Source organism: Eulemur rufifrons, chromosome 18 (assembly GCF_041146395.1).
Source record: "Eulemur rufifrons isolate Redbay chromosome 18, OSU_ERuf_1, whole genome shotgun sequence".
NCBI lineage: Eukaryota > Metazoa > Chordata > Mammalia > Primates > Lemuridae > Eulemur > Eulemur rufifrons.
The window spans coordinates 16,028,113-16,036,992 of NC_091000.1; positions in this window are offsets into that span (position 1 = coordinate 16,028,113).

An 8,880-nucleotide genomic window follows, 5' to 3' on the forward strand; every position below is an offset into this window, starting at 1 on the left:
CCCACTACATCACCCCCAGCCCCTGCTCTTCTCATGCCCCGGGCTACCTGCTACTCATCCTTCAGTCCTGCTTCCTCTGCTGTGCACTCCAGAGCACCTTCCCTTCTATAATACCCAGAACGTACTATACTGTGGCTTGTCCTTCCCTCTTCCTCCAGGGACTGTAAACCCCTGGGGGCAGGGCTCACATCTATTGGGTTGACTACAGAATTTGTAGAATCCAGGATAAACTTATTGTTACCGAAAATTCAGTAATTGTCCCTGAGGCTAATCAGTGGAAACAGAATGAGGACAAGTGGTTTGAGGGAATGGAAAGAGAAGGTTATTAATTTGCCAGCAAATGAGGAGGGTGGCAGACTAGCCTCTTGAAGGACCACCATCTGGCCTTTAAGCAGAAATACAGGGCTTTTTAAAGGAGGGCTTTCAGAGGCTGGGCTCAGGTGGGCTCAGGTCTGTGTGACCAGTGCCACATGTCATGACTTTGGGCTATTGTTGTTTAACTATAGTTGGTGGTTTTGGTTGAACTTATCTCTGGTGAAGATGATCCTGTGACTTCTGGACAATTCTTTTGAGCAAATCTCCTAACAGCCCAGAACTGCACAGACCGGATGGATGCAGGTCTGACTTGGGCTATTGTTGTTTAACTATAGTTGGTGGTTTTGGTTGAACTTGTCTCTGGTGAAGATGATCCTGTGACTTCTGGACAATTCTTTTGAGCAAATCTCCTAACAGCCCAGAACTGCACAGACCGGATGGATGCTCTCTGCCCCTGTGTCACGATGCAGCTGTTACACCGGTACTTTGTGGTAAGGCGGCCGCACACTGAGGGTGGTTGGTGGGTCCCCAAAAGTCTTCACCTTCTTGGTAACGTTTTGATGATTTCATGTACCTCCTAGAGAAAGCACATTAATGAAGATGAGCTTTATTTTGAAAGGTGAAAAGAGATGTTTCAGTATAAATTGTGACCCATTAATCCATTAATGGATAACTCAGAGCTTATCTCTGCAAAGCCATTTCTGACTTGGAAGAAAGAACGAAAGAAAGAGAGAGAGACAGAAGGAGGGAGGAGGAGGAAAAGGGAGGAAGGAAGGAGAGAAGGAAGGAAGGAAGAGGAAAGAAAGAAAGAAGGAAAGAAAGAAAGGAGACAATGATTCAGCTTGTGATTTAACATTCAAGAACCTAACGAATAACGAATGCTCTCGGTGAAAATCCAGCCTTATTACACCCTCCTCACTTCAGTAAAGCGTTCCTGGCACAAGCAGATGCCCCTGATGTTAGACCCGAGGCACTGCTGTCTCTGATAATGCAGGAAGGGAGACACCTGATGAGATATACACACAGGCACTTTTAAAAGGAAAACTCTGTAACTTCCCATTTCACGGAAAGTCTACATCTTCTGAGAAGCTGGTCTATTTGGCAGGCTGATGAAATTTACTTCCTAGACAAATTCAAAAAGAAGAAAAACAAGATTTGCATTTAGACAATGTTTTTTGGAGAGTTTAATCCAAATTATGATAATGATCCTGAGGCCCTTAGGTATATACTGAATATAACACGGTATAATGAACACAATACAAGTGAATGATAAAATATTATGCCAGGAAGTCAGGAAGTGTATATGACATATTAAAAAGAAAAAACAAACAAAATAATCCTAGTTCTTAAACTCTAAGAACTTTTAAATCTAATATAATGTAACACACACAGACATGTACCTGTTTTTCCAAATGGAGAAGAGATTGACTGTCACACAAACATACCCAAGTTTTTGCTTTTGCTATTTTGCTCATTATTTTCTCATTTTGGTTCTCTTTATTTGTGTTTGAATGTGTTTTTCTGTCTTCAGAAAATTTTTTATAATACACAGCTTTTAGAAGCTTTTAGTGTTCATATTAATTGCCCCATATTTTTAAGGTTTAAACATCCTCTTAATAATCTGTTTTAATCTTCTGTCCTCTTCGCTCCTCCCACAGCCCTTTCCACCTTCAGGCTCCTGGAGGAGTCTGGACACACTGGTCCTTTTGCTCAGTCCCCCACTCTCTGGCTCCAGCATTGCCGCTGGGGGCATCACCAGCACCTTGGCTGCCCATGCATTGCTCATTAAACCCGCTCTTCCTAATTGGCCTAACGAAGGTGTTCTGCAGCACTGCTGATACGTGTTAACTTTATTTACTCTGTTGCTCTACAAATCAAAAGAAATGAATCCGTTAGTCATGGTTTTGAAGTTAGGGGCATTTCTGACGGAATTTGAAATTATTAAGGAATCTCATGGGCATTAGGCTGAAAATAAAACCATTAGATCTTCTAAACAAATGGAGCCAATATTGGGAGACTGTGTGCATGTGCACAGTTTGTTTTTCCCCCACAGCCCCTGGAATTGGAAACATACCACCAACAGGAAATAATAACACTGCCGTCAAATATTCAAAGTCCAATTTTTGCTCACATTGATTATTCTTAACATTTTGAAATTTCATCTTTATGCTTCTGTCTGAAAGTAGTTATAATACCAGAATTCTATTGCTGTGTTCATTACAGGATTTTATGAAAGCAACACTTTTCTAAGTTACCTGGGGTGGGGGGTGTAAAATGAAAAATATATTAGGACAGGGGTAATTTCCCGGTCACCTTCCAAATTTACAATCCATATTCTTGTCTACTCTCAAAACATAAATTTTCACTGTAGGATTATCAGTTAGTATCAATAAATACAACATAGGAGGAAGAAACAATTCTCCTTCAGATTTAATTCACATTATTTGAGTTTTTACCTTGCTTCTCTCCATTTCCACTTTTTTCCTTCTCTCTACTTAGAAAATGAGATAGCATCTTTTTAAAAGGGAAAGCCTAAAGTCATTTCTCAGTCCTTGAAACTCTGAGTTAATTCATTTCTGAAACAGATCAATGCCCATCAACACTGCTGGCCCCATCGCACCCCGTCCTACTTGATGATAAAATAGAGGAGACGACATGCGTGGTCTACGGCCCCTTGACAGGGAGAGACGTGTTACCCTAACAGCATCCATTCTCAGTCTACAGTGTGTGTCATGGTGTTTGGCCAGAAATGCTCTATATCTGCGCTTCCAATATCTCCCAGGAAGTTGTGGACAAAATAAGGTGTTTGAACTATATCCCAGGATCACATTAGGAAGCTTTCAGGGATCCTGAAAGTCGACTTGCCATTTTCTTATTATTGTTTATTTTCAGCTTTATGATGCATAGTGCTGTTGATGCTTAGGGGCTTATTTAAAACAAAAATTCACTAGTTTTCTCTTTATCGTGCCAAGTTTTGGCCGTATAGTTTCTGACTAGTCTCTCGCTTCAGTTCAATTGTAGATATTTCAGTGGGGATTGCATAACCAGTGAATCACTTTTTTCACTCATTTCATAAACAAATGTTTCCATCTATATGGCAGATGGACAGGCTCTACTCTGGGTGCTAGGGACACAGTATGTTAGTAGTTAAGTGCAATCAAGTGTTACAAAATCAAAGGATAGAAATGTGTATTATGTACATGGCACAGAATGGATAATGGAGAGTTCATTCCAGCTGATTCTACTCTGTTCTAAAAGTTTTTGTTTTTGATTTTGTTTTTGTTTTTGTTTTTAACAGAGTCTCATTCTGTTGTCCTGGGTGGAGTGCAGTGGCGTGATCATAGCTCACTGTAGCTTCCAAATCCTGGGCTCAAGCAATCCTCCTGCCTTAGCCTCCTGAGGAGCTGGGACTACAGGCATGCTCTACCACACCTGGCTACTTTTTCCATTTTTAGTAGAGATGGAGTATCTATCAGTCTTGCTCAGGCTGGTCTCAAACTCCTGAGCTCAAGCAATCCTCCTGCTTCGGCCTCCCAGAGTGCTAGGATTATAGGTGTGAGCCACTGACTGTGCACAGCCAGTTCTAAAAGTTTTGAAACCTGAAAAATATTACCCATCTGATCTTTATAATACTTTTAAAAATTTTGTTCAATATTAGTTCTACGTCTTTTAAAAAGACTGGAGAAGTCATGGATCATGTTATTCATGATCATGTTATTTCCATAATATACTAACAACATTTATGGGTACTAATACAACAGAAAGTATTCTTTGTGTATTAACATGATAACCAACAAGTGATCTATAGTTTTCAAATCAAACTTTGGGAAAGCATTGATATACCTAAAGCCCACTCAAGGAGCATTGCAAACACCTTATCTGTTGTCTCTGTCAAATGATTCATTCTTGTGAAGCTATGTGGGCTGATATCTATTATTACTTTGTATATCTTATTGATACTAAAGTCATTTGAGTCTATCCATGGCTCCTGCAAGCACTGTTTAAGCTCACAGTGGCTGGTATTCAATGGAGTCAAGAAGCATTTAAACAGCAAAGTCAAAAGCCATCCTTGGCATAGTTCCTCCTTTCACAGAAGAGTCTATCTAGTTGAGACCTTTGCAGTGTACCATAATTGTTGGAAGAGAATGAAAGCTGAATTGACGTAAAACTCATAAATGTTGGTGGATTTCAAAAAAACATTTCCCAATTCCTTCACCGATGACTCATCCAGTCAGTGCAATAAAGCAAAATAGATGACTTTCTCAGATAAGACTACACTATAGAGGAGACAGTCTAAATTTGTTTTATTGCTGAAATAAGTCATTTTCGAATTACCTTGTCACTTAAATTGGGTTTTAGTTTCTCTTAATTTGCAACATGAATTATCATATTTTAATCTTCAAAATACTGAACAGAAAATCAATGCCAATGCAAAATTACACTTAAAACACTACCTTTTCTTATCTTCAGCTATTAGACTTGTCTCAAATAAGTTACTCTTCTAGCATGTTAATATATAACTAAGAAAGTATAAGTAGTCCTTAAAGTATTATACAAGTTATAGGAATTTCTATTGCATAAACCACAGTTTATGCATGTGCAGGAATGATTATCTCAATAAAAAAATATTCATTTAGAGAAATATTTGGTTAACAATTTAGGTAACTAAGCTTAGCTTTTAAACACAAAACAATGCAATCTTTGAAAGTCATTTAGTGTTGGGGGTGGGGAGACTAAGCATTGAGTAGTATAGCTAATGCTAAAAGTCATTAGAAGATATTATATTTTAATATAATAGGCGGATAAGGTGGCTTCCTTACTCAGCTCAGTGATCCTTGGTCTTGCTCCCTCTCTCTCGCCACATAAATAGCAACTAAATAAAAGAGCAGTAGGCTGTTCCTCTTACTTAACGGAGCAGGTATTTCTACATGTTTCGTGAATATAACAATACCTTCATTTAGTGGTTCAAAGAATATTAAAAACATTAAAACATTGACCCTCATAGTATCTCAGGTAGTAACACCAATAATCTCCATTTGCAGATATAGAAAAATAGGACGTAAAGGTAAAATGAATGAAAACCCAGGCATTAACTCCATTGCTTTTACTTGCCATGGCTTCAACTTTTGCCTTGTTCCAAAGAACTCTTGACTCTAAATTACATAATCTCATGGAACACAGAAACTTCTGAAGAACTACAACAGCTGTGGATCTTTGTTTTCAGAAATGCACTTCTCTAGTGTGGTCATAACTGTCTCCTTTAAGGCCTTTACAAGCTTTGCGGACTATTTTTAACAATCCTCTTTCTTGATCTGTATTTCTTGCTATCATTTAAGAGTTTCCAATTTAATTATTCTGGAGAATAATCTGGGCATTGGGATTTTAAAAGCTCCTGGGTGAGTCTTTGTGCAACAACACTTGGAAACAACTGTCCTAACACTATATTTTCTGTAGAAAAAAAATAAAAGCACACGTAAGTCTGAATTTTTCCGATAATTGGCTTAATTCACAAAGTCATATAACTTTTGGGCTTGGCATAAATTAATGGATAGGGAATATGATTTCCATAAGATGTCCTCATCATCTTTTTATAGTTGAAGTCTATGTGTAATAGATCATGTATAAATGACAAAACGCCAGCGTCGTGAGGTGAGAGCATCGGCGCTCTTTGAAACTCAGGCGTGAACAGGCTCTTTCTAGAATTAACCAACGTCATCTTTGTGCCTTGGCTCAACTTTCCCACACCTGCACCTGCCAACAGTCCACCCCTAACACCCTAGCTCCTTCTGCTGCATCCTGGACAGGCGACCCTTTCAGCTTTTGCCAGACAATATCTCGGCAGGTAACTCACAGTGGGCAAAGCAGCTGGCTTCGCCAGTGATACTCCCGTCATTACAATGCTGCTTCTTCTGAAGGGCAGATGCCTCCCAGCAAACTTCATTTGTGTGATCTCAGTCCTGCCTAAAAGCAAATTAAGCTGCTGCGGTTTGAACGTCTGTTCTCCTGCCATGTGACGTCTTCCTCCATGTTATGACACAGCAAGAAGGCCCTCTCAGATGCCGGCCCCTTGACTTTAGACTTCCCAGCCTCCAGAAATGTGAGTTTCTATGAGAAATGAATTTCTGTTCATTGTAAATTACACAGCCTGTGATATTCTGCTATAGCAGCACAAAATGGACTAACTAAAACAAGAGTCCTTTACAGTTTCATGCAGTTAGCATATTTGCTTTCCCATTTTTTCCCTGTCCTAGAAATAAAGATTGCAGATGGGTGCTGTCCACATCCATACCCATCTAGAATCTAATTGCAACTCTTTTAATCATTCCATGTTCTAGTTATCTATTTCTCCATTAAAAACTACCCCCATAATTAGTGACTTAAGACAATAGTTTATTTTATAGTTCTGTGCTTTGCTGACCTTCTGTAGTTGTTGATTAGGACATGCCAAGTGTTTGCAAGTCAGCCAACCATGGGACTAGAGTCATCTGAGAGCTCACGTGGGGTGTACATGTAAGGCAGTTTCCTAACTCACCGCAGTGATGCTTGGTCTCTCCTTCTCTCGCTCCACATGCCGTCTCAGGCTCTAAGTAGATTGCCACTTCACTTGGACTTTTCACAGCCACCAAAGTAGTCACACTCCTAACGTGACAGCTGACGTCCAAGAAGCAGGAAGCAGATGCTTCGAGGGCATTTAAGGGCTGCACCCAGAACTGGCACAGTGTCATTTTTGCCATATTTTATTGGTCAAAGCAGTCATCATACCTGCCCATCCTGGAGATGTAGAGTGGAGAAATAGACTCCATTTCTTGATAGGGGCTACATCACGGAAGAGCATGGGGAAGATATTGTTGTGGTCATCCTCGGTGGGAAAACTCAATCCACCACATACACACCTTCAATGATGCTCCAGGTGATAGGCTAGTTTCTCATGGTTAACATACAAGTGAGTCTTGGTCCCTGCTGCGTTAATAATTTTAGCAGATGAATCACATAACACCACTCTCCTCTAGGTCTTATTCACAGGAACATTTGTCAAGCTACTACCTGATATTTACATTAACATTTCTTTTAACTATAATCACAACTTTGCTTCTATTCCTATAAAGTTTTGCCTGGTTGGTCTCACCATGTATTCTAACCTAAAAATATAATTCTGAATATCTACCTTTTAAACGCTCATCATCTAATAAGTATAGCCTCTATATGTTATACAAATAATTCATTTGTTCATTCAACATGTATTTATTGAGCACTTTCAACAGTCAAGATGTTGATAACATCTTATACACATTGAATGGAACGTGACCAATCACTTAACCCTTTGTCATGCTACTAGACCCTTCCTAAGGCTGATATTAATTCATCAACACATCCTGAATACAGGAGTTCAAGTGGGCTGAACCCTCTTTAAATGTATTATATGCCAGACCATATTTCTACAACTAGTTTGCTAGGAAAGCATATGAGACTTTCTCAGGCACCATATTTGCCACATCTGATCTCTGAGTGCATTATCCTATGAAAAAAAAGAAATAAATTAGTTAAATGAATTAATGCAAATATAAACAGGCTCCAATTGATCAATACTTTCTATTTTAGGGCCATACATATTTTTTTATGTCATTTTCATGTTTTCTATTCTTTTTAACAACTTAGTTTATTTCATTTGATCTTTAAAAGCACCCAAATCTGTGTACCAAGAATCATTAATCAAAAGCTCTTAATTAATAAAGATTTATTAGATAAGGATTACTGGTTTCAGAATAATTAAAATTTAATTAACATGCTCACTTGAGCATCAATCACTGGCCCTGATGATCCAGAACTCCATGCCAGTGTTATTCTGACTTAAGGCATCATTAATAGCAGCACTGATTACGTACAGTAAGTAGGCTGGTTGTAAAGATTTGCAATTGATACAAATTAATAAACAAAGGGGAGTTCTCTATAAGACCATTTCCCCCATATTTGAACCCAACATAATGGTTTTGTTTTCAGGTAGCCAAATTGTGTTTTTATTACTTTAATTTTGCATTCTCACAACCAGTAACATGAAAGCAAATAAATAATGAATTATTTCCAAGTTCATGATCACAAAACACAGTCTAGTTTCATTCCTCTACTGGATCTACTCATTCTGGGGTAGAGCTGTGCTATTTGGGGGGTCTAATGGTTTGGGATTCCACGGAAGCTGCCTAGGATGAGCCTTCTTGAAGGCTCTACTGTTGGGCTTTCCCTACTGTGTGATGTTGTTTTTATCTGGAAAGCCAGAATACTACTAGAGTCTGTTTTGCTGCAGATCTGGTTAAAATTATATCTCACTTATCCATTCCATATCTAAAATAGTTCTCAAATATTAACTAATTAAAACAATTACATTAAGTAACTTGCTTGAAAGTAATGACTATATTTTTCAGAATTATGTGAGCTCACCACAGACTGCTAAGAACTTAGATGTCACCTGATAAAAGTTATCAATCTACAACATTATAACTATTCATATGTCTTATTGCATTGTTTTTACCATATGGAGAAACTAAGTCACAGGGTTTTATAGCTCTGTAA